Source organism: Zalophus californianus, chromosome 1, assembly GCF_009762305.2.
Source record: "Zalophus californianus isolate mZalCal1 chromosome 1, mZalCal1.pri.v2, whole genome shotgun sequence".
Taxonomy (NCBI): domain Eukaryota; kingdom Metazoa; phylum Chordata; class Mammalia; order Carnivora; family Otariidae; genus Zalophus; species Zalophus californianus.
Window position 1 is genome coordinate 125,365,627 of NC_045595.1, and position 25,424 is coordinate 125,391,050.

The following is a 25,424-nucleotide window of genomic DNA, read 5'->3' on the forward strand; positions in this document are numbered from 1 at the left end:
CAGGAATAAGTGTTTGGACAGACCAGACAATTTCAAATTCAGCAGATGTAGTTAAAGATGAGCAGATGTTACAGTGAGAATTTTATTAGGACTATAGATGTATGTATTGAAGAACAGTTATTTTGATTGAATTAAAACAATATCAATTAAAGCTGTTTTAGGCATATTAGAGTTTAGTGAATCAAAGTTATTTTTCCATTAATTGTGAATAAAGATTTAATCCCTCACTATGTTCATCCTCTTCAAACTCAAAGCAAACGGAAGTATTCACAGAGAAAGAAGAGGGGCTAAGAGTTGTGATGTCATGTAAAGAATGTCCTATAAAGGTTGAGGTATAATGGAGAGACGGAAGCCTATAATTAATGGCACTGAGGGTGGCTGATGTCAGGCAGTTATTATACAATAGTACTTTATTATTTCAAATCAATCTAAAGAGACCCTGAAAATATCTATCAACATATCTGGTTAGTGAATGGGTTAACTGATACACAAGTTTCATGAGTCATGATTTCAGTGGGAAATAACTTTAGGATGGATATTGAAGCTACAGATCCTAGCTTCTCCTCTAGGCTTTTAATTGTTCAGTATTGCTGTCCTTCCCTAACTTCACCTTCAACAGCATTCAGACAAATTGCTTCATTATGTGAGTTAGCAGGTCACCAAAACATGTATAATTAAACAAACCATATGAAATCAAGACTAAATTATTTGGGAATTAAATAGTGCTTGCAAAATTGGATTCTTTAGTGATATCCATTAATAAAGTTCTATGAAATCCTTAACTTTGGAAAAAGAATTTACTTTCTAAAATATTATCAATCTCTGCCCCATCTTATATCTTATTAACTTCTACTCATCCTCCAGATTTGGCCTTTCTCAAGTACTTACCCAAACTTCCTCTTTATACCCATCCCACAAATGATTCAACATTTCCTTGTTTGTATATTATTGTTATCTCTACCTCAGCAGTTATCACATTGACTCATACCTCTTTATTTATTTGGGTGTCTTCCTTCCTGAACTGCAAATCCTTTAAGGATGGACTGGATCTTAGGCATCTCTTTATCTCTAGGACTTGGTAGCCTGCCTGGTGTGTCTTTGAATTTTTATGAACAAATGAAATGTAAAGAATTAAAATTTTCCCAAGAAGACATACAGATGACCAACAGACACATGAAAAGATGCTCAACATCACTGATCATCAGGGAAATGCAAATTAAAACCACAATGAGATATCACCTTATACCTGTCAGAGTGGCTAAAATAAAAAAGATAAGAAATAATGAGCATTGGTGAGAAGGTAGAGAAAAAGGAGCCCTTGTGCACTGTTGGTGGCAATGTAAATTGGTACAGCTATTTAGGAAAACAGTATGGAGGTTCCTCAAAAAATTAAAAATAGAACTAGCATATGTTTCAATAATTTCACTACTGGGTGTTTACCCAAAGAAACAAAAATGCTAATTCAAAAAGATATATGCACCCCATATTTATTGCAGCTTTATTTACAACAGCCAAGATACAAATGCAGCCTAACTTATCACTGATAGATGGATAGATAAAGAAGATGTCATATATATATATATATTTATATATATATATATATAAATAATGGAATATTACTCAGTCATAAAAAGGGTGAGATCTGGCTATTTCTAAAACATAGATAGACCTAGAGGGTATAATGCTAAGTGATATAGGTCAGTGAAAAACAAATACCATATGATTTCACTTATATGTGGAATCTAAAAACAAACAAACAAATGAATAAATAAACAAAGCAAATTAGACCTATAATAGAGAGAACACCTGAGGTTGCCAGAAGGGAGGGAAGTGGGGGGATGGGCAAAATGGGTGATGGGGAATGTGAAATATAGGCTTCCAGTTTTGGGATAAATAAATCATGGGAATAAAAGATTCAGCATAGGGAATATATTCAGTGATACTGTAATAGTATTGCATGGTGACAGATGGTAACTACCTTTGTGGTGAGCATAGCATAAGGTATAGAGATGTTGAACCACTATGTGTATACTTGATATCAATGTAATAGCATGTGTCAACTATCCTCAAATAAAAAACAGTAGTAAAACTAAACTAAACTAAACCAAAATTTTCCTGCATTTTTAACACCAAAGAAAGAGAGAAATTTATCCTCTGTAAGTTAAATGTATAAGGAATTATCTCTTAAGTGGTGTCATGAGATGATGTTAATGTAGAAGAAAGGATTGGAAATGGGTTTCATTCTTTGCCCCTGTGGGATCTTAAATTCATTTAAGCCCTTTATTCTTATCTATTGAAAAAGATGATAATACCTGTAGTATCTATTTCTTTTATAATACTGATTTCCCTTATCTACTTTAACCTTGCTTCATGGTTAAGAGAATTGAATAATTGTGTGTGTGTGTGTGTGTGTGTGTGTGTGTACTTTGAAAACTATAAAGTGATTTAATCAATCATGCAGATGTAGTAAAGCCTCCATAAAACCCAAAAGGATATGGGGTTTGGAGAATTTCTGGGTCAGTGGGTACTTGAAGATTTGGGGGAGACTGGTACTCCTAGAGAGGGCCTTCAACACACCTTTCCCCAAGCATCTCTTCCATCTGGCTTTCCTGAGTTATATCCTTTTATAATAAACTGGTGATCTAATGAGTAAAAAAAAAAACACTATAAATTGGTATATATGTAAGCTTATATTTCTACATTAAATATGGTCACTGTGGGTAAAATGAGATAAATTAGAGAAGGCAGACTCAACAATTTCAAGCCACCCATTTGATGTCAGAGTTGAGTGTATGAACCACATATACATTTTACTATTAGTTCAAAACTGAATCAAGTTTTTTTTCTTTTCAGGTAGTCTTAATCTCTGTAAGTTTGAGATACCGATAGGAAAGAAGGAAAATTCTGTTATTTTTCTCTTTAAAAAATCTTATTCAAATAAAACAAAAAAAATTATGTTCTTTTTCAAAATTCTTCAAATCCAAATGTTGGGGTGGATAAAAAAGATGGTGAAGGAGTAGGGGACCTTATTTCAACTGGTCCCCTGATTTGAGCTGGATATCTACCAGACTACTCTAACCACCCATGAAATCAGCCTGAGATATAAGAAGATAGATCTGGATCTCTACAAACAGAATAATGCAGGCGGTTCGTTTCAAAGTATGAAGTGGGAAGCCATGATTCTGCGGGCAGATATCAGAGGATAAACCAAAGTGGGGGGACTCCACAGGATCCTGCACTGCAAGTGAGTGGAAGCCTCCCGCACTGGGGATGGGGCACAGACTCGCAGACCAGTAGCAGTGGGGGAAGGACCTTAGGCAGACCCCGGACTGAAATCCGGAGTGGCAGGGCTACGCGTGTGAACTGGGGGCAGCTGGTGGTTTTGGAAGTACAAAGAGCAGAGACATGCCCTGATCTGCAGGCGAGGACTGGGGGTGCTTCTGAGGTGTGCACAATCCAGGATGCTGCAGTTTATAGCAGCATAGACAGAAACTGAGATAGTGTGGCCTGGAGAGCTCACTGAAGAACAGACTGCAATCTCTCTGTTCTGAGGCAGAGGGTTGGAAATGGTCTCTTCTGCTCTGACTCTTGGAAGAGACATGGAAAACCACTAGGGAAAGCCGCCAGAGAACAAGAGCCCCTCCAAAACCGGTTTTCACTGAGCCTATTCTCTCCCTACACAGGGGTGCAGGGCAATTCTGCCCAAACAGGCTTGCCTGAGTAACAGTGTGGCAGGCCCCTCCCCCAGAAGACAGGCTGGGAGAACAAGAGGCCAACAACCCTAAGGTCCCTATAAAACAGGTGCATCTTGCTTGGGTTGTCGTCAGTAATTTGGACTCTGTACACTCCCTCAACCACCCCTCAACAGAATGACTAGGAGGAGGAACCCCTAAAATAGGAAAGACTCAGAGACTGTGACTTCTGCCACAGATTTACAAATGGATACAGATATAACCAAGATGTCAGAAATGGACTTCAGGGTAAGTTATGAAGACGATAACTAGAATGGAGAAATTGATTAATGGCAACATAGAGTCTCTAAGGGCAGAAATGAAAACTGAACTGGCAGAACTTAAAAATACTATCAATGATATCCAATCTAATCTAGATACTCTAATAGCTAGGGTAAACAAGGCAGAAGAACAAATTAGTGATCTAGAAGACCAATTGATAGAAACGAAGGGAAAAAAAGGGCTGGGAGAAACAGCTCAAAATCCATGAAAATAGAATCTACAAGAGATTCATTTTGAACCTGAAGATACATCCAGACTGAAAGTGATGGGATAGAGCTCCATCTTCCATGCCAATGGACCTCAAAAGAAAGGTGGAATAGCAATTTTTATATCAGACAAATTAGATTTTAAGCTAAAGACTGTAGTTAGAGACATAGAAGGACACTATATCATTCTTAAAGGGTCTACCCAACAAGAAGATCCAATAATTTTAAATATCTATGCCCCCAGCATGGGAGCAGGCAACTACATAAGCCAACTGTTAACCAAAATAAAGAGTCATATTGATAACAATATGTTAATTGTAGGAGACCTCAATACTCCACTCAGAGCAATAGACAGATCATCTAAGCAGAAAATCAACAAGGAAACAAGAGCTTTGAATGACACATTGGACTAGATGGACTTCATAGATATATACAGAACATTCCACCCTAAAACAACAGAATACTCATTCTTCTCAAGCGCACATGGAACTTTCTCCAGAATAGACGACATACTGGGTCACAAATCAGGTTTCAACTGATACCAAAGACTGAGATTATTTCCTGCATATTCTCAGACCACAGTGCTTTAAGACTGGAACTCAATCACAAGAAAAAATTTGGAAGAAGTTTAAAAACTTGGAAGCTAAAGACCACTCTGCTCAAGAATATTTGGACCAACCAGGAAATCAAAGAAGAGCTTAAATAATTCATGGAAACTAATTTGAACAAAAACACATTGGTTCAAAACCTATGGGATACTGCAAAGGTGGTCCTAAGGGGGAAGTACATAGCCATCCAAGCCTCACTCAAAAAAATAGAGAAAAATCCCAAATTCACCAACTAACTTTACACCTTAAAGAACTGGAGAAAAAGCAACAAATGATGCCTAAGCCATGCATTAGAAGAGAAATACTAAAGATTAGAGCAGAGATCAATGAATTAGAAATTAGAAACACAGTAGATCAGATCAATGAAACTAGAAGCTGGTTCTCTGAAAGAATTAATAAGATCGATAAACCACTGGCCAGACTTATCCAAAAGAAAAGAGAAAGGACCCAAATTAATAAAATTATGAATGAAAGGGGAGAGATCATGCCTAACACCAAGGAAATAGAAACAATTATTAGAAATTATTATCAACAACTATATGCCAATAAATTAAGCAACCTGGAAGAAATGGATGCTTTCCTGGAAACCTGCCAAGACTGGAACAGGAAGAAATTGACAACCTGGATAGGCCAATAACCAGTAACGAGATTGAAGCAGTGATCAAAAACTTCCCAAAAAACAAGAATCCAGGGCCTGAAATCCCTGGGGATTTCTACCAAGCATTCAAAGAAGAAATAATACCTATTCTCCTGAAGCTGTTTCAAAAAGTAGAGACAGAAGGAAAGCTTCCAGACTCATTCTATGAGGGCAGCATTACCTTAATCCCCAAACCAGGCAAGGACCCCATCAAAAAGAATTTCAGACCAATATCCCTGGTGAATATGGATTCCAAAATTCTGATTAAAATCCTAGCTAATAAGATCCAACAATACATTAAAAGGATCATCCACCACAACCAAGTGGGATTTATCCCCGACATGCAAGGGTGGTTCAACATTCACAAATCAATCAATGTGATAGAACACATTAGTAAGAGGAGAGAGAAGAACCACATGGTCCTCTCAATTGATGCAAAAAAAGCATTTGACAAAATACAGCATCCTTTACTGATTGAAACTCTTCAGCGTATAGGGATAGAGGGAACATTCCTCAATTTCATAAAATCCATCTATGAAAAACCCACAGTGAATATCATTCTCAATGGGTAAAGCTGAGATCCTTTCCCTTAAGAATAGTAACCCGACAAGGATGCCCACTGTCACGACTATTTTTCAACATAGTACTAGAAGTCCTAGCAACAGCAATCAGACAACAAAAAGAAATAAAAGTATTCAAATTGGCAAAGAAGAAGTCAAATTCTCTCTCTTCACAAATGACATGATACTTTATGTAGAAAATCCAAAAGACTCCACCCCCAAATTACTAGAACTCATACAGCAATTCAGTAATGTGGCAGGATACAAAATCAATGCACAGAAATCAGTTGCTTTCTTATACACTAGCAATGTAACTGTAGAAAGAGAAATTAGAGACTCGATTCCATTTATAATAGCAGCAAAAACCATAAGATAACTCAGAATAAACCTAACCAAAGAGGTAAAGGATCTGTATTCTAGGAACTACAGAACACTCATGGAAGAAATTGAAGAAGATGCAAAAAGATGGTAAAACATTCCATGCTCATGGATTGGAAGAATAAACATTGTTAAAATGTCTGTGCTGCCCAGAACAATCTATACCTTCAACACCATCCTGATCAAAATTCTAATGACATTTTTCAAAGTGCTGGAACAAACAATCCTAAAATTTTTGTGGAATCAGAAAAGACACTGAATTGCCAAGGAAATGTTGAAAAAGAGAAACAAAGCTGGGGGCATCACGTTGCCTGATTTCAAGCTATATTACAAAGCTGTGATCACCAAGACAGCATGGTGCTGGCACAAAAACAGACATGTAGACCAATGGAACAGAATAGAGAGCCCAGATATGGACCCTCAACTCTTATGGTCAAATAATCTTCAACAAAGCAGGAAAAAATATGCAATGGAGAAAAGACAGTCTCTTCAATAAATGGTGCTGGGAAAATTGGGCAGGTATATACAGAAGAATGAAACTCAACCATTCTCTAACACCATACACAGAGATAAACTCAAAATGGATGAAAGACCTCAATGTGCAATAGGAATCCATCAAAATCCTAGAGGAGAACATAGACAGTAACTTCTTTGACATCGGCCACAGCAACTTCTTTCAAGATACATCTCCAAACGCAAGTGAAACAAAAGGGAAAATGAACTTTTGGAACTTCATCAAGATAAAAAGCTTCTGCACAGCAAAGGAAACAGTCAACAAAACAAAGAAGCAACCCACGGAATAGGAAAAGATATTTGCAAATGACACTACAGACAAAGGGCTGATATCCAAGATCTTAAAAGAACTTCTCAAACTCAACACCCAAAAAACAAATAATCAAGTCAAAAAATGGGCAGAAGACATGAACAGACACTTCTCTAAAGAAGACATACAAATGGCTAACAGACACATGAAAAAATGTTCATCATCATTAGCCATCAGGGAAATTCAAATCAAAACCACATTGAGATACCACCTTATACCAGTTAGAATGGCAAAAATTGACAAGGCAAGAAACAGCAAATGTTGGAGAGGTTAGGGAGAAAGAGGAACCCTCTTACACTGTTGGTGGGACTGCAAATTCGTACAGCCACTTTGGAAAACAGCGTGGAGGTTCCTCAAATAATTAAAAATAGAGCTACCTTATGACCCAGCAATTGCTGTACTGGGTATTTACCCCAAAGACAAATGTAGTGAAAAGAAGGGCAATATGCACCTCAATGTTCATAGCAGCAATAGCCAAAACTGTGAAAAGAGCCGAGATTCCCTTCAATAGACAAATGTATAAAGAAGATGTGGTCCATATTTATAATGGAATATTACTCAGCCATCAGAAAGGATGAATACCCAACTTTTACATCAACGTGTATGGGACTGGAGGAGATTATGCTAAATGAAATAAGTCAAGCACAGAAAGTCAATTATCATATGGTTTCACTTATTTGTGGAACATAAGCAATGGCATGGAGGACATTAGGAGAAGGAAGGGAAAAATGAAGTGAGGGGAAATAGGAGGGGGACACGAACCATGAGAGACTATGGACTCTGAGAAACAAACTGAGGGCTTTAGAGGGGAGGGGGGGGGATGGGTTAGCCCAGTGATAGGTATTAAGGAGGGTACGTATTGCATGGAGCACTGGGTGTTATACGAAAACAATGAATCATGGAACACTACATCAAAAACTAATGATGTACTGTATGGTGACTAACATAACATAATAAAATAAAATAAAATAAAATAAATCCAAATGTCGGCATTTTTATGTAATTGGAATAGGAGCACAAATTTAATTTTGAATACTGTTTTCTTCACTCACATTGTATCCTGAACATTTTTCCCTGTTGCTAGGTAATCTCCTAATAATGTTTATCAAGTATATTACCATATTTTTCTTAAATATTTTGCTAATTCTGTATATTTTGATTGCTCCTAATTTTGCTCTTATAAATTATATTGCAATGAGCATCTTTTCATATGTGGGTCTTTCTTCTTTTGGATTATCACTAATCCATAAAAGAGATAATTAAATCACTGCTCTAGGTTTACCTCCAGCACTCACCAATGAAGGAAAAGGGAGATATTTTCCTTCTTAACAAATAAATCTATTGAGCATCAAAATCCTGGAGCTAAATTATTACAAGTAACAATTTAAGATATTTCATGAATAGCCAAAACTATTAAACAAAAGTTGTTTAAAGAAACAAATTAGGGAAATAAATATAGCTTCAGAAAGAAAAGGAATTTCCAGGACTTACTTCTTCAACACCGTGTTTCTTTCCTGAGTACTTTTTTGCCTAAGGTGAAAAATGCAAAAATACAATGGAAATCTTATGGTTCCTAAAAAGTACAGTAAAATTATTCTCCAACCAAGAATATTTTACACTAACAATGTGCTGGGTAATCCAATCAGTTTTATGATAGCATTGTGTACAACTTGAAAATACTTTAGTAGACATAATTTTAATAAAATTATTATATTAAGTTTTCCTCAAAAGCAACATAAGTAAAAGAAACCAAGGGAAAACATGGAATTGTGAACTTTCATATAAATGTTTCTCCATTATGTATTAATTCTTAAAGGAGGTATTTTTACTTCATCTTTCAGTTTATAAATTAATCTACAGCCCATGTGCATTTGGTTACTCAGGGCTTCTATTACATATCTCATTTCAATATTTAAATTCTATAAAAACACTTTTTTTATAGATGTGTCTTTAGAGAAGCCTACATTTGTTTTCTTAAAATAGCAGTCCCTTGAACCTCATTAAGAATAAGTTTAAATTTAAAATATATATTTTTTCTTTTGTTTCCTTAAATATATTTCCTTACCAGTTTTTTTTTCTATTTATCTGTTATTCCTTTTTAATGTTATTGGTTTTCCTCAAATGCTTGTTGTTTCTGGTTTTCTGTTCAAATTTATGAATAAGGATTAGACTGTTTAATTATAGGTAACTGGCAAAGTTTTTCTGTCATGGTAACAGAAAGTTCCAGAGCTGTAAATTAGGAGGTGCTGAGGATCATTGTTGACCTATTTTCTGGCAGCAGGATATAGCATATGCAGCAAGTTCAAGTGAGTTCTGCTTCCCTGGAATATGTACTACACTGTACCACATTCATGCTTCTTTATAAGAAATTACTTAAAAATAACATTCATTCATTCTTGCATTTCTTGTTTATTGTGACACTGAATAGGTTCAAAATACTGGTGAATAAAGGTAGAAAAAGTCAAGACTCTCTCCTTCAAAGAGCAATTAATGACAGTACAAGTGTGTTAACAGATAAAGAAAAGCATAGATTAACTAGGTTTACTACCCTACCCAGTTTGGGAGTGGGAGAGGTAAGGAGTGGGGTGGGGGGGTGAGGGGTGGGGTTGGTGGGTAGTGTTATGGAGTGGTCTCTGGAGTCAGTGCTGACTAAAGTAAGATTTGATGGATCTGTGGAAGTTAAAAAGGTGAATAGGTTGGGAAAGAGGGCATTCAAAGAGAACTTTCCAGACAAAGAGAAAACCATGTGCAAAAGTCTAATGCTTAATAAAAGGCATGGTAGGAGCCACTGGACGGCTCAGTTTTTAAGCATCCAAATCTTGATCTCAGGGTCATGAGTTTAGCCTCCATGTTGGGATCCACACTAGGCAGGGAGCCTACTTAAAAAAAAAAAGGGCTTGGTAGATTTGAAAAAACCACATGTAGTTTAGCACATTTGGAGAAGTAATGTATGGCAGGAGAGATGGCTGGACAGGAAAGCAGGTGAGCAACTTAGAGGTGGTAGACAAGGCTATCTACATCCACATGATCTAGAAGATATTATAACATAGGAGAAAGAACATTTGATTAGGAATCAAGAGACATGAAGTCACTAATGGGGTGGCCTTCTTGGCCAAATCACTTGATTTCTGAGACTTTTGCTCCTATCTATAAAAGAAGCAAGTAGTTTTCCAATGGTGCTACAAGTTGCCCTCCTAGGGATTGCTGCCAGTGGGGATGGGGGAACATGGCTCTTGGTCCCCTGCCTCCTTCCCTTCTACTATATCATTCCATTTTTACCTGAAATATTTCCTTACAATTTCATGTGTTTTGTTGTTGTTGTTGAAAACTTACCTCCACCAAACTGTTTTGATTGCTACAAGAATAGGCTATCTGAGGTATTTCTGCCAATTTAGGAAAAAAATAGCAATATGTACTATTAGAAAGGACATCAGACTGGAAGTCCAAGGTTTGATTTCTACACATGGCAAAGCACTGAGCAGCCATAGGGAAGTCAATTTTCCCCAATTTCTTCAATCATAAAAAGGAACAAATATTATCTGCTCTCTTGTCTCAAGAAGTTTTTCTTTCAATAGTCAAATAAAATTAGATATATTAAGGTACTTAGTGAACTGTATTTTATAAATGATTGGTATCCTTAAGTAAAATATGACCTATGCTGAAAGGTGCTCTATGTATGAGAATCTCATATCAAAGATGCCCTTGGCATGAAGAATCAGGTAATTTAATGGAAGTGTCACACTTTTCTTGGCTCAAATTCCTGTACCTAGAAATGAGCTAAAAATCTCTGTAGTGGGCAGTTTTCTCTCCAGATTTCAAGGTGTATAAGAATGAGTTTTATTAAAAGAAAAATTAATATTTGTGAACATTATAGAATTCATTGGAAATTGATAGTAACTTTATATCCCAAGATGTTTCCTTGAGTTATTAATTCACTCTTTGAACATGTATTAAATTGAAATACTATGTATCTGCTGTTCATTGCATGTTCCTCACAAAGTTCTGGAGAGTAAGTTTAGGTGTTCAGTTTTCTGTTGGGGGTAATGGTGTTTTAATAGAGTATTTACAAAAGCAACAACCTTTCCTCCTGTTAATACTGACCATTCCCAATAGCAGACTTAGACATGTGTTAAAGGATTTTTCTCTACACAGAAAGAGTAGGAGAAAGACTAAAGATTGAAGGAAATAGATAATTCCGCCTTCCCACACATATTATAGCCATTTCCATATGGTAGATGAGGAAAGAGAAATTCAGAGGGAGCAAGTGAAATATTTAGGAATTCAACCAGATCCATCTGATAGCAAATCCTTTGCACATCACTTAAGAAAGCTTTGTTATTATTATGTGGCATCTAAAATGTACTCTCTAGGTCAGTGTTCTTAACTTCGGCTATAGATAAGAATCATTTGGGAGTGTTTTAAAAATGTTGGTGACCCAGCACTTGTTTCAGAGATTCTGATTTAATTGGTTTGTAGGGAGCAGAGAGGCAGGCCCAAGCACGTGTATTTTTAATCTTCCCCCTTTAAGTGATTCTAGTGGGCAAGTATGGCAAGAACCACAAATCCTGGTAATATAGAAGTGTTTCAACTAGATTTATTTTATAAACAGATTATTTTGGTATCTGTGTGAGGAATAAATTGAAAGAAAATTAGGTGAGGGGAGTGGAGCCCTGTTAGGAGGCTGGCACAATCATGCAGACATGAATCTATATGGGTCCATGTCAAGGAGTCCAGAGTCACTTGCAATTCCTGGATATAGAATCTTGCTGTTACCTGGTCCTCTATGATCTGTCTCCCCAACCTTAGTTGGATCTTCTGCTGTCATAGTCTACTCTGACCATGCTTTCCTGGTGCATCTAGCTACATCATTCAATGTTGGTCTTGTCTGTAGTTTCTAGGCAGCATCCTTTCCCAGATAATCAGGGAAACCAACTCTTCTGCTAGCAAACCAGAGTGTTGGCTTTGGCAGCCTGGGTGTTTTCTCTCAGTTGACTGGTCACTTAAAGAGGATTTGGTAACTGCTCCCAAGCTAAATGCTTGGCAATGCCCTCCTCTTGTAGCCCCTCACTTCGGTACATAGTTCTGCCTTCTCAGTGGGTGAAATCATGATGGTGTCTTGCTACAAGGAACACCCTTATCCTCTACTGTTTTCCATAACAATCAGCAGCATTGGCTCTATGTGAGGCAGGGTGACTGAAGCTAACCTAATCCTGACATTATTCCTGCCTCTTGAGAAGTACATTTGGGAGTCATTACAACTGACCATTCCATTCATATGAACTCCTGAGCACTGAGTCATTTCTTCAATGTCCAAACTCTTCAGTTCTGAGCTTACTTCCCTTCACAGTGAAAAGGAAGTACAAGAAGCTTGCATTTAAATTTGAATACAATCTTAGCTTAACCCCTTGTTAGTGGCAGCAGATCACTTAGCATTATCAGGTTTCTGTTTTCTGTAAAAATAGGAAAAATTATATGTATTGTTCAAACTTGAAAGACATACGTAAGAATAAAAACCAAGCACAGAAGATGTGTTAAACAAATCAAAGTTGACATTATTTTTGTTATGATCATTAAATCTTTGTGCCTTCAAGAATGCTCAAGGGCAAAGAAGTAGGTAAAAATATTAGCCTTTGTGATAACCATATGGAAATATGTATATCCTTATTTGTATACTATGTATATTTTATGATATGTGTATTAAAATATTTAATATATTTAATATAATATGTAATTATACTATATATGTATATAGTATTACATGTATATTAAAAATAAAATAAGAGAAGTAGAAAGGAGGAGAAAGAGAATGGGAGGAGGGAGACAAGCTATATTGAGCCTTCATTCTCTTTTCTGTTTCTATTATTATTATTATTATTATTATTATTAATTATTTTGTCTGTTATCGTGCTTCCTTATCCACTTCTTGATATATTTGGGAGGGTAGAGGATAGAGAAAGATTATCTAATTTTGCCGGGTGTAGGCATCAAAAAAGATTAAAGAACATTGTCATTACATCATACAAGTTCACTTGAAATGTATGCAGCCAAACTTAAGATTGATATTGAGTTGTATTTTGATTGATTTATCTTAAATTTAGATTAACTTTGAAGCTTTTATTAAAACTACTCTAATTACAACCCAAATTTCCTTGTAATCCAATTAAATACCATCAATAAGAAATACCTTTTGATAAAAATATGGTTGATTAATTAAATAGAAAGATTTACATTAGTGAGTAAATTAAAAATAAGGAGACTTCAGTTTCTATATTGCAATACAGGACAGACAGAGAATCTAGATGTCAAAATTTGATTAATTGAATTAATGTTCAACTTAAAATTTGCTATTTAAATACTTTATATCAAACTCCTTATTTATAAATAGTTTGAAAAAGCATCATTGAAAAGCATAATTCCAAACCTAGTTAATGGCTTTAAGTAATCTATTTAAAAGTCCATGGTCTAAGGCAGGCTCCTACTAAAGCATCTCATTCATAACCATCATTAGAATAATTTACTTTAATGGAAAGGCCCGATTACAAAACAAATTCTTTCAGAAATTTTAGCCCTCAAAAAGGGAAAAGAGAAGTAGACATCAAAGAACATTCAGTGGATGCTACAGAAGAATGATTGTTCAACTTTCAAAGGATCTACTCAACTACTTTCAGCCTATACTTCAAAATTTTGTCCAGAAGAAAATCATGAGTGGCTTTTTATAAAAGGCCTTGCATGAAATGAAGATAAACAGTTCAAACTACGTTTTTTGATCTGCCATTCCAATAACTCTAGTAAATTTGATTTGTCATATACTTAGTGAACACATGTGAGCATGGGTTCTAGAATTTCAATTAATATCAAGAATAGTAAACATAAGTTTCTGGAATTCTATTTGAAAACCAGGACAGTTACAATTTTCATGGCATTTTCCATGGTGACTCAAAGATATTAGATATTAGTTCCAGAACACATCTTCAAATATTTCTAGTATTTCATTAGGTAGCTGATTTGAACCTGGAATCTTAAAACTAATTTAAATCACCTTCAGGTTTTCTTACCATTTTCTCACCATCATATTTTTTTCCAGTTCAAACATCATTCTTCTTTGTGGAGAAATTGGAAGCTAGGGCTTAATAGTTTTGCTTTTCTCTTGGTCATTTTTTCATGTTACATAGTTGGCCCCAAGCAATGTCATTCTTATCCTATACTTGGTTACCTTTTTGCTCAGAAAATACCAGAGAAATTTCTTTTCTATTATCCTTAGCATTTTTCACAAACATCAGACAACTCAGTATCATTAGGTGAATATACTCTTCTTTCATGTTATTCTTTTGTTTTTATTCCTTTTCTGATCTTTCTAAGTACACTTCTCAGAAAATTGGCTGTATCCTGATTTCTTTAGATGCCTTTGTGATTCTTAATCTAGATTGCTATAGGTAAGAGAATATTAGAATCATCTATAGAATAATGTATAAATTTTCTTTTTAGTTTGTTTCTTACAGTCTAAAACTGTGCTATCCAATATGGTCATCAGTAGCCATATATGGCTATTGAGCTATTGAAGTGGAATTAGTCCAAATTGAGATGTGCCCTAGACACCTAGATATCCATTATATACATTTGATTTGGAAGACTTTTATGAAAAATATAAAATATTTTATTAATAATTTTTAATAATGATTACATATCAAAACAATTATATTTTTGTATATTGGGCTAAAGAAAATGTTAGCAAAATATTAGTAAATTTAATCTCACCTTTTTTTGTGAAAGTATATACTAGAAAATCTAAAATTACATATGTAGCACATATTATGTTTCTCTTGGGCAGAATTGATTATTCCTAAAATATTTTTAATATTTTAATTAAATGTATTAGCTTCCTATTGCTGCTGTAACAAATTACCACAACTTTAGTGGCTTAAGACAATACAAATTTGTTAACTTGCAGTTCAGGAAGTCAGAAGTCTAAAGTGGGATGGCAAAGGCTGCATTCGTTTTGGAAGCTCTAGAGGAGAATCCACTTCCTTGCATTTCCAACTTCTAGAGGTTGTCTGCATTCCCTGGCTTTTGGCCCTTTCCTCCATCTTTTAAGCCAGGAGTGTAGTAGTATCCTCAAATCTCTTTCTGTCCCTTTATCTGCCTCTGATTTCTGCTTCTGTTATCAAATCTACTTCTCTGACTCCGAATATTCTGCCTTTCTTTTATAAGGCACCTTGTGATTACATTGGGCCCATTTCAAGATCCTTAACTTAATCATATTTGCAAAGTCCTTCTGTCATGTAAGGTAACATATCCATAGATTCTAGGGATAGGATGTGGACATGTTTGAAGGGCCATTATTCTGTTAATTATTTTAAGTATATTAAATGTTGTGCTTTTTTGGTTTGTTAATTGGAATTTTTGAAATTTGGTTATGGTCAAATACTTTAAGAACAATGACACTTTAATACCAACAACCAACCAACCAACCAAACAAAAAAACAAGTCTAAAGTAGCATGGTGCAATGGTTTCTCATCTAATAGTGCCACTGACCTCAGCATGGCCTTGGCTACTTTAGTCATTGGCTTTCTTCGTTTTTTTCTATTTAGCAAAAGGAGATCTATGGACTCTATACAAGGACTATAAAATTGCAATTCTTTGGGCCATAGTTCAAATGTACTCTACTTGCTTTAATGATTAGTTTGAGTCCTGGTAAAACTAATTTCAGCATTAAGATGTTTCCTGTATCTTTTATCAGACTTGCAAATGATGAGGATGTGAACTGTGAATTAGGTTTAATATATTACAGATAGTCAAGAATTATACTCTCGTTTGATCTTATAATAGCTAAACTTTCTATTAACGTATAAGCTATCTATCCTGGTAATCTATCAACTTTGTGACATAACAAATCTTTCTTTGAAATTTTTAAACATTACTTTCTCTGAATAATCTACTTAATTCTAGGAAGGTTTGGGAAATTTTTAGAGAAAAATCCACAGTGCTTAGGCTGACAGTCATAATTTTGAGAATGGATGCTTGGAAGGTTGAACAACTTCTTATGCATTGAGTATAATATAGTTTGACCATTCTTTTTTTAATATATCATTCTAATATGGTTACTTCATTCTATTTTTTGTTTCTATGTCAGCAGGAATAATTTTTATTCATGTACAATCAAAAAACAAGCTCTGAAACTAAATACAAATCATTTTAGGAAAACTCATCTTTTTGAAATATTTGTGACATAATTTCAGATTTGATGTAAATGATAAAAAATTAACTAAAGAGATGGATTTATGTGTTCAGAGATTCTCAGAGAGAGACAGAGAGTCAGAGGGAAAGAAAAAGAGATGCAGACACATGTACACACAGGGAGAGAGAGGATGTTTGAGAGAGAGAGAGAAAGAGAGATCCATTCTTTTTGAAGGTGTGATTTAAAGGTTTCCTTTATTTTATATTTTAGGAAATTATGAAACTAAATATTTTGGGGGAGATAGATAATGTTCATCAAATCACTAACTGAATAATAATGAAAATTCAGGCTAACGTTTACTTTTAATTGTGTAATTAGCATAAAATCCTATCCAGAGAAGGAAGAGTACCCAACCCGTGTTATGTTAAGTCAATGAAATGGCAATGTAACAAAACTTTTCCTTTCTAGATTGAACTACATATCATTAATTTTCATGTGACTTTTTCATAGGTAAGTCAAAGTTTATAGTAAATTTTACTAATACAGGAAACATTGACTCGGATAAACTAATATAAAATAAACTTTAATGGATGCTGTACAATAAGATGGTTTTCTGGTTGTATTTATTCAATACTAACAAAATACTTAAGATCACTTTATATAATTTAACTAATTCTAGGTTACATTTCAATGGATTAAAATCAATCATGGTATGATGGGGTCAAAAGCAGCTAAAATAGAGAATCTGCTATGAAGTTATTAGAGAATCGGTATATATATTATTCAATTTCACAAATACATTAAAATCTGCATTCTATAATAAAATATTGTGTAAAATATAGTGTAGTAAGCTATTAACAGCTAAAATCTTTGAAGATGAAAATTTACATATTTTAAGTAAAGAATAATTGTACCGATTAAATATATATTATAGATGTAAAAAAAAAGTACTCCTTCAGAAAGAAACAGAACAGATTCTTAATTATTAGCATAACAGCACTAAAATTTAGAAATTTTTAACAGTACAAAATGATTTAAATTTGTTTTAAAAATCTAGATTTATTTCTGACTTAGGCCCCTGAACTTTGAACATATGTTTTGGAATCTCAGAGTAATCTTCATGAAGCCCTATTTCTCTATGTGACAGTCTCATCCTAAAATACCTAGTCTTGATCATTACTTCCTTGGTTTCCATTACAGGTCTTCAAACCATGAAATATAAAGTTGCATCTGGTAAATTTAGCACTCAAGCAGGTGTGTTCTCCCAATACATACCTGAAATATTCAGTATCAGTCAAGTGTTTTAAGTAGTCTTTTCTAATTAAGCAGGATTGTCTGAGCAGATTCTTCCCTGTAGAGAGAACCTCTTTATAAACAGCTATCTTTGCAGTAGTTAGGCCTGTGATGTCACAATACTTTTTATTTTCATGCCTTTCATAATTCCCAGTTGCCATTCATTTAGATTCAAGTATTGAGCACTTAAAATGAGGGTACATCGGGGGAGTTCTGAAACTGGTAGAGGAATATATTTTCCCAAGACTTGTTTTAGAAAATCTGTTTTACAGTTATTTTTGAAGTTATTTTTTTTTAGATGTAAAATACCAGTCTTTCGTAACATCTTGAAATGTTTACCACCAGGCAGAACTTAATTGATTTGGTTTGGTCACAAAAGATGTGCTGTTATATCAATTATCCCCCCAAAAATCATAACCCTCTTTTCATGACTCTTGTTGTATTAAAAGCAACAATTAAATACTTTCTTTTTTGGTTTTTAACTCTAAGATCTTTTTTCTTTAGAATTTGCAGATAAATTCATTATTGTGATTTCGAATAGCTTTACCCATTCATGTTAAAATTTCTTATCAGATCCATGCAGAATGAGCCCATTTTACATTACAGCCTTCAAGGTTTGAGGAGATACAAGTTCCAATATGCCTTCTCTTTCTTACCTGTTTTTTTAGTAGAACTATGCCATTTCTTTTCACGATCCATTTGGTATTAATTAATCATTTGTTTCTTTGTTTGTATAAAGTGTGGAAACCAAAATAGGATGTGTAATTCTACCATAGGTTTTAGCAGAGCTGAAATTTTAGTGACACAATGAAAATGGAATCCCATATTCCAATTGGCACTCAAGTTTGCCAGTCTTGGACTTTCATTTCCCATATTGTTAGTCATAGTAATTTTTTATTTTCCTCCTCTCTTAATTTCATTTTCTGAAGAGATACTAGCAAAGCTTTCCAATATAGAGAATAAATTTGTTTTCTTCATGTACCAACTAGCTTCACACTTTGATCCATTAAGGCATTCATTCACTAATCATTTGTACTCGGAGGGATACAAAGATTAAGTAAGTTTCTATCTTGTCTGTAAAGTAAATCACCAGGGAGAGAAATGAGTTTGATTCATATTTGTATCCTCAGTCTTCCTTTTCTCCACCACCCCTCATCCTCTTCTTGTTTTACTTTCTTCTTTCATTGACTACCTTAACCTGTCACATCAGTTTGTACTTAAATGCACTGAAAATGAACCTTCAATATTATATTAGTGTCTAATATCTCATTTTCAGCATAGATGGTTAAGTATTAATTCAGAATAACTACTAACCATATACAATGAACAAATCAATTATCAATAGCTAACTACGGGTTTATGGTGGTTATTTGTTTTAATGTTAACTCTCCTGTGAAATACTTTGTACTATGCCCAGTAGGCAGGAGGTATTCAATAAATGGTTGCTGAAAGAATATGTCGGCCCCTCCAAATTTTGGGTATTACATTTGCTTCTTCCCCCTTGTTTAATAGCCAAAGCTGCTTTGGCTATTGCCTGGGAATGCTGTTCTGAAAATTAATTGATGATTTGTCCAAGCATCTTTCTTGCGTTCAATGTGAGTTGAGTGGTACTAACTGTTAATCTAACTCATTTTACTTCTAACATTGGGCCCTAAAAAATTCTTTCCTAATATTTGATATCGTCTCCAATTTTGAATGAGTTATGAAAAATACTGTCTGATGATTTTGAAATGAGATTTCCAGTTCTTACATTTCATATCAACATAACCTCCCTATTTGAATTTACGTATGCATTTTAAATATTCTGGAAAAATTATCTTTTGTGTTGTAGTTCGGGTTAGGGTTACTCTGGTTTTGGTGATTTCCAGTTAACTGGTCAGAACTGAACATGATCAATTGATTGCCTGTTTTACAGTTTCAGAGACATGGTTACTCCACGTGAGATCAAAAGAAAAGACAAGAAGGAGCTTGTATATTATACATTTTCCCCCTATTTCAACCACACTTTTCTCCATTTGGGTGGTGGTTTTGCTTACTAGCTGGAAATTTTCATATCTGTTGTAGAAACAAATAAGCATTAATCCATTTACACTTCTTAGAAATAAAAAATACTACAGATTTTTTAAAAGAAAGCACATTATGAAATTCCAAACTCCCATACTATTTCTTTTCACTTCTACATATATTTATTCTAATTAGAAAATTTTCTAATACTATAAAGTGTTCATGGAAGTCATCTAATTTAAATATTTCATTTTAATAAAATAGTTCAGACATATAAACAAGTTATATGTAATATTATAAACATCTGTGTACTCAAGATTCAGCCTGAGAAATAAAGCATTGAAGATTCAGCTGAAGCTCCCTGTGATTCTTCCTAATGTCATTAACCTCCATTCTTCCCAAAGATAACCTCTACCCAGAATTTCAGGTTTATCATTATCATGGATGTTTATATACTTTTGCCACATATAAATATGCTCAAAATATATATATTTATTTTTGCACATTTTAAAACTTGATACATAAATGGTATCTTCCCACAGGTATCTTTCTGCAAACTGCTTTTATTGTTTCTGCTCCAGATTGCATTTTTGAGATGTATCCATGTGAACTCAAATAGCTATATTTCTTTTTACTGTTTCTAGTTTCACAGTATGTGATTATTCTATAAAGTACGTGTCTATTTATTTATCCAAAGGTGTTTCAATTTTTTCTCCTTTTCCTTTTTTTTTCTCTTTCAAGTAATTCTGCGATGGTTTTTTTTTTCTGTACATGTGAAGAGAAGTACACAGGAGTAGAGAGACTCAACTTTAGGAAATGAGAGTCTTCAACTATCTCTAAACTGCTCTCTGAAATTGTTCTAATATACTTTCCATGGTTTCTCCACATTCTTATCATTCTTTCATATTGCTGGACTTAAAATTTTTGCCAATTTCATACCTATGATATGGTATCTCATCATTTTAGCTTGTATTTCTTTAATAACTAAGGTATCTTTTTCAGATGTTTATTGGCCATTGAGAATTCTCTTCTGCCAATTAAGAGTTCATCTTGGCTCATTTTTTCCTATCGTATTTTTTTTGTCTTTATAGGTTTGTAAGAAAGCTTTATGTACTTGGATACTAATCCTCTTTTGGTTACGTGAATAACAAATATCTTTTGTCAGCCTATGCCTTGACTTTTTTGATGCACATAAATTTTTAATTTTAATATATCAAAATAACATTTTTCCTTTATAGACTTAACTTTTTATTTCTTAATGTTTAATAAACCCTTCTATTCCCATCTACCCCAAATCACAAAGCTATTTCTTTCTAAAGGTTTTAAGTTTTGCTCTGCATCTTTAAGGCTTTATCCTACCTTACATACATATTTAGGTATGAATTATAATTTTTTCATAAGCCTAATCTATTGCCTGAATAATTCATTTTTTCTCACTTCTCTCTCATGCCACCTGTTATTTATAAAGTTCCCATAAATTCAGAGATACATTTCTGAGCCCCCTATTCTATTCCATTGGACTAATTTTATCCCTGACCCAAAGCTACATTGTCTCAGTTACTGTCATCTTCTATTTAGTCTTAATAGTTCATATGAAAATTATCCATACCTTGTTCTTAATTGTATTATATATAAAATTGTATTGACAAGTTTGACCCTTTGCTCCCACAAACACATTTTAAGATTAACTTTTCAAGTTCCATGAAAAATTATAGTGGGCTTTTAATAATAATTACATTATTAATTTACAACATTGAGTCTCCCATCTAAGAACAGATATGTATGTTCATTTATTTTGGTTTACTCTTCAATTTTAATAGATAAATTAGCTACGGGCCAAAATGTGATTGCTCAAAGTCACATAGTCAATTAATAACAAAACCAGTAATAGAAGGAAGGTCTCTTGACTCCTTAATAGCTCATACACTAAGAAGGCTTAATTATTCAGTTCGTTTAAGGAAAAAGATGGTGGAGTTCTTGCAGCTATTGCACCCTCTCATGAGAATGAATTCAACTTCCCAAGTTTACTAAGTCCTTGATAATCAGGATGTGGTCAGAGGGCTTGTTAGAAAAGCAGAATCTCATTCCTTCTCTTGTCCTACCAAACCAGAATCCTCTTTTTAAAAAGATTCCTGGGTCTTTGGTAAACACAGTAGTTTGTGAAGTGTTGCTTACCAAAATGGAATCTTGAAATTCATTGCATTGGCTTTTTCTCTAAAACTTGTCAAAAATGCTAGTAGTAATCTTGAGATCATTGAATTGCAAAGGGTTCAGATAAGCAGCATTAAGAACTATGTAATGACCCTTAGGTCTAACTTTTTGACCATAGGCTCACAGAAGCCATCTACTGCTCTGTTGAATGAATATCAAAAGTCCAGAATGAGAAGAGATTGTCTAAAAAAATATGTATCCATAATCATATAACTCTAAAGAAAACAAAATGTTAATTTTTTTTTTTTTCTGAAAGCAGCATGTCTCAGGTCGCTTGGGGTTTCTTTGGGCTATAGTTATTCAGGAAACAGATACATTTGCTTTGAAATCACTAGCTGCTCCAAATTGGCATTTTACCTACTAAATGCCATTGGGGAAAACTTGAAAAAAAGATGGAATACTGGGGAGAAAGAAGCACAGAAGACTCAGTCTTTAAAGTAAAACAAGAAAGATCAGACGATGTTTTCAAGGAGTCTTATACTATTCATGTTAATCTCCGTTCAGCCTTCTTATTTAACTACTATAAGCAGGAGCACTACATAGCAGCCAGTTATCTATCTACCGGGCAGAGGGGGGAAAATAGGTGAGGAGAGGGGATTAAAAAAAAAAAAAAAAAAAAAGTGCGATTCCCTGCAATATCACCTCAAGCCACTAGGGGTATCTTTGTACCATTTTTCATCCTGCACCGATTTGGAGTAGAAACCTATATTAGGGGAAAACCAGGGTCCTCGGCATTTTTTGAGAGCAGTGCACCCAGAATCCAAAAAGATTTTTTAAAAAGAAGAAGAAAGAAAGAAGCCACAGTTCTTTCGGTCACCCGAACAGGGCTACGAAATCGCTTTACTGGACATCAGCGCCAGGGATTCATTTTTGAGGTCAATTTCCAATCGAGATAAATCTATTGGATTAGTAGGATTATCTGATTGCAGTCGAAAGAAGTAACGTTGTTTGATCATTTTTATTTCTTGCCTGATGGTCGGATTTACATGGAGGTGGCTTTGGGTCCCGAGAATTCTGGATCGTGGTTTCATCTGGAGAGAAAAAAGGATCAATCGACACGTTTTGGAAGTGTCCGTGGGTGAATAAAAAAAAACGGGGGGGGGGGCGCAAAACTGGGGTTGCGGCTGCTTAAAGAAGAAAAACAAATAAGGAAGCCTCTTGAATTCTGAAACTAGAATTACCAGTGCTCAAGATTCAAAAAAAGCGTCTAGAAGCTGATAAATACTTTGACCAATTCAGCTTGAATTTGACGGCGAAGTGTTGTAGAAACTGTCTCCTTGAATGATTGGAAGGGGACTAAGGGAGGATGAGGGGGTTCCCTCTGTGGATTTATCTTACTGAGGGTAAGTTTGGGGGTCTTTTATTGGGAGGGGGCTGCCTGGGTTTGTGTGCCGCTGCGCGGTAGGTTCTGAGGACGCGGCGCCCGTGAAATGGGGAGAGAAAAGGGGATGTAAAGCCACCTCGCGCATCTCGGGGTGGGTCGCTAGGGAGTTACCTAGATCGAGCTTAAAAACCTTATTTTGTGGCGTTGGTGGGGAAGTCAAGCAACCCTCCGAGATCTCAACTTCGCATCGAAAACCTCTCAGTTGGGAGATCCCTCTTGGATCCTGTGCTTTCCTCCTAGTGATACTTTAAAAGAGAGGTAGCAGGGATGCCTTGGAAAACCTGCATGTGCCGGGGGAGAACCCAAGTAGAAATCGCTGCTGCTTTGGCCGCAGTTTCGGCAGCTGTCTTGGCTTCTACGGGAATTTTTCAGGGGGAATTGGCTGTTTTCGTGTTATCTTGTGATCCCCTCCCTCCCCTTTTCCCTTCCCCTTCCCGCCTCCCCTTTCTCTCAGCCGAACACTAAAGGGTTACCGGGTCACTGCATTGGATAGACACAGAAGTGGATGACTGGCCACACATGTTGTCTTGTAATTCACTTGCAAGACTTTGCATAATACAGTCCGAGGTAACTTTTTGGAGTTGGAAGAGTCCAGGAAGGCGTTGCAGCCTTTATGCCGAGGGCCCCGGCTGGCGGCTGGCGAGTGAAGGAGGCAGCCGGCTGCATTTCTGATGCATCCCTACCCTGGCTGCCTCGCCACTCACTGGCTTTTCTTTCCAACTGAGCGGTGCGCGCGCGTTCTCAGACATTTTCTTGCAGCTGAATACAAGGAATTTTTTTTCCTTTTTGTTATCTTATTTTTTAGCCCTCAAGAAAAGCTCATCATTATTTGCGGAAGGAAAATCAATTTCAGCAGATAGAATTAAAATTAATCACTTAAATGAGTAATATTAATTGACTTAGGAAACTAAAAGTTGCTTTGGAATCCAGAAAAGCATATTATTCTGAACCAATTTCGGAACACACATAAGTTCAGAACAATAACATGAAGAACTGATTCATTTAAAATATGTATATAGATATGTTAAATAGGCTAATGAATATCTCCCACCCCTTTATACCTTTGGACACCTCAGCATTATAATTTTAGTTGGCTCTTCGTATTTAAGGCCAATCCGTTAAATTTTAAACCTTCAGACAGACAAATACATTAGAATAAAATGGAGATAGATAATTGTTAAAATATAAAATAATGATTTTTTATACAATTTTATCTTTTAAAAAAACATCAAATATTTTTTCAGGGGTTTCTGTTTACAGATTCTGATATGAATATAAATTTTTTATGGCTTTAGCATTGAAGCCTCTCCATTATGTGTGAACTCATGAAATGCAACTCTTCAATGTCATCTGAAGCACTCATCATCCCAGTACTTATTTCAGGAACTCCAAATACATCAGAAATCCTGGTATTGAAAGGGAAGCCTTGCCAGATTTTCTTCCTGGTTTTGTGTGTGTATGTGTTTCTTAAATCTAACTTCTGAAACAAGCACAATGCCATTCCTTTTTTTTTTTCTTTTTTAAGATGAAATAGCAAAATAGAAAACTTTGTCTCCCAAGGATTCTATGGTGGAGAAGTTAAATATTTCCTATTTCTGCAGGTTTTGTGTAAGCTTGTCTAAAGGTGACAAAAATAACAAAAAATAATTTTTATAAGCCCAACTGTTAGCTTTAAGGAGATATCTGAGAGGCTAGATTTGCCTTTCTTTTACACAGCTCTAAGTCACGTGGTTCATGTGCAGGGTGAGCTAGAAGAATGGATGTTCTGTGTATTGGTACATTCTAGCCACTGATCTTAGCTGCACAGTCCAACAATAGTGGACATCTTTTTTTCAAAGTTTAAATTAATAAAAAAGAAGTCAGCTAGTAAATAACACATTAAATGATGATAATAAATAATTAATAAAGGTGAATGGGAGGTGAGCTGGAATTTTTCTTTCTGGGCTAGTAGAGAATAAAACGTTGCTATAAGTAGATGGAGAATATGAAACATGAGGAAGAAGGTTATTTTAAAAGTTAATCTGTATATTTCACAACCATTGAACTGGTGATCATGGCATTTGCCATATAGTGCCAAAGCAGAAGACTCAGCTTCAAGTGCCTTTGTCATGGCTGAACAATATTTTTCTCT

The 25,424-nt window shown here is 35.0% G+C and overlaps 1 protein-coding gene across 6 annotated transcripts in view; it reads left to right on the plus strand.

Annotated features, from left to right (window-relative positions):
• The window catches only part of NLGN1 (neuroligin 1), an 831,148-nt gene that overhangs the window by 144,667 nt on the left and 661,057 nt on the right, over window positions 1–25,424 (plus strand). For 4 of the 6 annotated variants that reach the window (XM_027586033.2, XM_027586037.2, XM_027586036.2 and 1 more), the window contains exon 1: window positions 22,609–23,252. The exons of the other annotated variants lie outside the window; for them this stretch is intronic. The gene's annotated coding sequence lies outside the window, so the exon portion shown is untranslated. Of the gene's footprint in view, window positions 1–22,608; window positions 23,253–25,424 lie in introns of those variants that run through there. 6 annotated transcript variants of the gene reach the window in all.